This window comes from Cricetulus griseus (genome assembly GCF_003668045.3).
Source record: "Cricetulus griseus strain 17A/GY chromosome 1 unlocalized genomic scaffold, alternate assembly CriGri-PICRH-1.0 chr1_0, whole genome shotgun sequence".
NCBI lineage: Eukaryota > Metazoa > Chordata > Mammalia > Rodentia > Cricetidae > Cricetulus > Cricetulus griseus.
Window position 1 is genome coordinate 255,750,565 of NW_023276806.1, and position 5,131 is coordinate 255,755,695.

Consider the following 5,131-nt stretch of genomic DNA (forward strand, 5'->3'; position numbering starts at 1 on the left):
TCATCGGGGGGCGGGGCCGGGGCGGGGCCTCGGGCTGAAGACCTGGGGTTCTTGATTGTGGAGGACGAAAGCCGGAGTTTCCTCCAAAGCCGGCATCAGAGACCTGGGGAGGGAAGACAGAAGGGCACAACAGCGGGAAAGGGGGAAAGACTGTTACTGCGGGAAAAATAGGGGACGCCGCTCATCCAGTGAAAAATACCAACACACACCGCCCGGCGGGGTCTCAATGGAGGGCCTGGCACTACCTTTGTAAGGCAGACTGACCTTGAACTCACAGAGATCTGCTTGCCTCAACCTCCAGAGTGCCACACATGGCAAAGAAAAATGCCAGCTCTCATCATGACAGAAGACAACGCATGACCCAGCTTCGATCACCTTCATCAAGCCTGTTACCTAACCTCTTCCAAAGTTTTCAGGTTCCTAAATTGTCCTTTGTTACCAGAAAATAGAACCTTTTGATGCGAAATGCAGTTCCTCCCCTCAGGAGGTCAATTTTTACTGTTTGGGTGCGGGGCATGACTTCACTCTGTAGACTGACCCCAAATTTACTGTGTAGCCCAGGCAAGCCTCTTGCCTCACCTGGGATTACAGGTGTGAGCCTCCACGCCTAGTTTTCAGTTTTCAGGTTTTTAGCCCTTCCAGGAAGCCTCTGATGCTCCTTTTACTGGGCAGCTCTAGCAAGTCACACTGACTGTCATTGTGTACCACAGCTATTTATTAATTTATTTTATGTGCACTAGGTGCATGCAGGAGCCTGCAGAGGTCAGATGGGGTATGAATCCCTGGGAACTGGAGTGACAGGCAGTTCTGAGCCACCATGTGGGTGCTAGGAGCTGAACTCTGCAAGGGCAGCAAATGCTCTTAACTGCTGTGCCATCTCTCCAGTTGCATAATTATTGCAACTTACTGTATCCCTTTGACACTAGTTTCTTCCAGTCAAAAAGGTGGGTCTGACTATATCTTTATTCCATAGCAGGTGCATGGGACACAATACTTAGTGACTAGGGGCAGTTTTTTCTGTGATGTGCTGAGCACATTCGTGCCTCAGAGTCCTCCAGTTTTCTGTGACTGGAATGTTCTCCTTCTAGGTAGTCGCTAATAGTTGTGTCCTTGCTCAAATGTCATCACATCAAAGAAGACTTCCCTGGTCACGTCAGCCACTCCCCTCTACTGTGTTCCACTTAGCATTTGCTTTCCTGAAGATTAACATTACCTAGCATCATATTAAATATTTCTTTGCTTATTGGCCATCTGTCCTACTACAATGAAAACTCCAGAAGTTGTTATTTTTTTTCTCATTCAGCACTATGTTCTCAGTGTCCAAACAATTGCTTGTCAAAGTAAGTACTCAATAAATATTTGTCATTCAATAAGTGATCTGGAAGTGAGTGACTGAAAGATTCTAGACTATAGTAGTGTGTGGGGGATTGAAAATACAGCACGATAAGAAAAGTCACACACACACCCCCAAGACACCACTGGGTCCTGACAGGAATGGTAGAAAAGACAAGCCCAAGAGTCAACGAACAGAAACATGAGATGCACCTGGGTCTTCTGAACAGATTCCAGGGCAAGGAGAAGCCAGATAAAGGAAACAAGGAGGCTCGTAGCCCAGGCATTACTCAGACCTAAAGAGACATTCACCCCGAGCTCAGGCCCCTGTTGACCAGATGGTTCCGGAGAAGCCCAAGCATCTGTCCCTCCATAAATTATCCAGTGCTCCTGTCTTCCAGTCTTCTCTGGTGACAGCCGGAACAATTGTCCCGGAATTCCATCTGCTCCTCCTGTGCAGATCCCCTCTACAGTTCATCAACATTTCATGCCACAGAGGTATCCCATTTCCCTGGGCTCAAGACGGAAGTTGGGTCTGTCCCTCCCCCATCATTACAAACAAAACCTGTGCAGAGGATCCCAAATCTCTAGAGGAAGAGCCCACATCTTCTCTTTTCATTTTATTTACTTACTATTTATTGAGACAGTCTCACTACACAGCTCTGACTGTCCTGGAACTCACTGTGTAGACTAGCCTGGCCTCAAACTCCCAGCTAGAGTCCCATGTTCTAGTTCCCATCTCTCCACTCTCTTTTTGTTGTTGTTGTTGTTTTCTCGAGACAGGGTTTCTCTGTGGCTTTGGAGGCTGTCCTGGAACTCACTCTGTAGACCAGGCTGGCCTAGAACTCATAGAGATCCACCTGCCTCTGCCTCCCAAGTGCTGGGATTAAAGGCATGCGCCACCAACACCCTGCCCTCCATGCTCTTCTAACATTTATGTTTTCTAAAACAAATAAGATTACATTGAATAAATTAATCATATTTTTAATGTAACTCAAATAAAGGCAAATTAACTTGAAAGGAAAGAGTTTAAAAATAAAACTTTTAGCTGGGCAGTGGTAGCAAAAACACAGTTTTCAAATGGAATGAAAATATTTTGTTTTATTCTGGTCAAGAGGTGGTGGCATATGCCCTTAATCCCAACACTGAGGATGCAGAGGATCTCTGAGTTCAAGGCCAGCCTGGTCTACAGATCGAGTTCCAGGACAGCCACGGCAACACAAGCTCAGCTTTCAAAGTCTCCAGGCTGCAGTGCCCTTCTTTGTGACCTTGGTCAGACACACAGAACTGGAATTAATACAGTTACCTGTCTACATAGCAGTTTGGAAGATTATTTCAGAATCTACGACCTCACCACTGCAGAGGGAGGTAGAGACAGGAGGACAGGAGTTCAAGATCATCTTAGGCTGCATAGGGAGTTTAAGACAAGCTTGAACTACATGAGCCCCTTTCTTAAAAACAACCAGCAACACAAAGAGAATTTCAAAACTTCAAAAGGTAGTGAGGGCTTATTTCCCCATCCTCTAACTCTTCTCTTAATGAAATCCATGGCCACCTTTCTGGTGGATAGAGCTTTCCTGCATGTACTGTTTTTTTTTCCCATCTTAGGATACTAAGCTTGATGAAAGTCTAAGAAATCTAATGTGGGCTGGGTATGGTGGTAAATGCAGTATTTCAGAGGCTGAGTCAAGATCACTTCCATCTGAGGGCCAGCCTGGGCTATAGACTGAGAAGATCTCAAAACAAAGCAAACAGAAGAAAGGAAGAGCAGGCAAGCATTCCTCGAGGGACCCATCCCCGTGCTTGGGTGCAGCTTCCCTCAGTGACCGTCATAGAGAAGCCCATGCCCATGTCCTCAGTGTGTTCTATGTTTTCCTAACCACCTCTCCTTCCCTTAGCTCTTATGCACAAGAATATATTAAAGTATATTTGTGAAGAGGTTGAAGAAATAGCTCCTGCAGAGGACTTGAATTAATTCAGTTCCCAGCACCCATGTCAGGTGGTCAGAACCACCAGTAACTCCAGCTCTGGGGGGATTTGACACCTCTGACCTCCATGGGTGTCTACATACACATGCTCATACAGAGACGTGCTAGCCATGAGTGGGGAACAATGGCTTAACTTGGACTTCACTCTTGAACAGCTGGCTCTGACACTGTGAGATAGGATGGAGGTGGGTGGAAAACAGGAAGCAGCCAGAGGAAGGGAACATTTGTTGCGGGGCCCAAAAGCCCCTCTGCTGGACAAATGACCTGTGGAAGATGCCCTCTTGAGATACACCTCTCAGCACCAGCTCAGTCCCTGCTCAAGGACAGTGGTTCTCAACTTGGGGGTCGCAACCTTTGGGGGTGTGTCAAATGACCCTTTCATAGGGGTGGAATATCAAATATCAGATGTTTACATTATAATTCATAGGAGCACCAAAATTACAGTTATGGAAACAATCTTAGGGTTGGGGGTCAGTACAACATGAGGAACTGTATTAAAGGGTGGAAGTATTAGAAAGGTTGAAAATCACTGCTCTGAGGCCTCCACGGGACTGACTAGAACTGGCTTAGAGAAAAACAAGACAGCACAAGCAGATATTGCCCCCAAGCTGGTAAGAACAAGGGCCAGATCTGCATGCCCTCAGGACTCCATGAGGTCCAGAGCCCGCAGGTGCACCTGGAATGTGTGGGTGCGTATGTGCGTAAATACTAGACTAGAGGTGCGGCTCACTTGGTAGACTGCTTGCATAGCAGGCACAGGGCACTGGGTTCAATCCCCAGACTGCATAAGCAAACCAGGCACGGTGTCGAGTGCTTGCAATCCCAGTACTCAGGAGATGGAGGCAGGAGGGTCAGAAGTTCGGTTTATCCTCAGCTACATAGCCAGTTTGAAGACAACCTGGGTTGTATAAAACTCAGCCTCAGAAAACACAAGTAAGTAATACTCACTGGGCATCTGGCACTGAGCTGGAGTTCCCTCTTTGCTCCTGCCCACTCTGACAGCAAAAGAGGAGAAATATTCATGGGTAGGTCAATGCATGGAAGAATAAATGAGCGGGACGCCTTCCCTGTCGTCTTGTATCTGTAGCTCATTGGGTAACTAATGGACAAGGCATTTTCTGTGGGGCCTAAGAAAGAGGCAGGAAACTTGAGAACCCTCCTCTTGGGTGGGAGTGGGGAGAACTGGAGGCCCCGAAAGACAGATACTCAGAAAACACATGCTTAGGGAAGTGAGGCCTCCTGAGGGCTGGGAGTTCTAGAGAAGTATAGCTACCGTCCATGTCTGGGGTCAAAGCCAGAAACGAGCCAGGTTTGTTTGACTGGTGATCACCACTCCGAAGGAAGACCTTAACATCCCAAAGTCATCAGGTTGTCAGCAAAATCTGTTCCCAGGTCCTCCAAATAACAGCCACCAAAGCATGTCATCCTTGAGCAGGAACCAAGCAAATCTTCTCTGTATCATTCAGATTTTAGTATATGTGCTGTGGAAGTGAACACATCAAGTCATATACTGAACCGCAGAAATTCAAGCCAACAGTTGATAGCCATCAGCCAGACGCTCCTACCACCAGCTGAACCTGTCACTTTCCCCAAGCATAGGTCAGTGGAAAAGAGGTCTCCGAAGCTGACTGCCTGGGTTCATATGCCAGCTGTGGCCTCCACCTAGCTGCATGACCATCGACAAGTGACTGAAGCTCCTATGTCCGTCTCCACATCCGTAAAAGCAGATCTACCCCACAGAGTTGTGAGTCAAATGACTTCTTAGCTTTTCCTGTTGCTGTGATGAATGAGCCTGGCAAAAACAACTTAAA

At 47.2% G+C, this 5,131-nt stretch overlaps 1 pseudogene; it reads right to left on the bottom strand.

Moving 5' to 3' along the window:
• Positions 1–4,719: 4,719 nt before the first annotated feature.
• Positions 4,720–4,817, bottom strand: LOC113832546 (annotated as a pseudogene).
• Between the last annotated feature and the right edge of the window lie 314 nt (positions 4,818–5,131).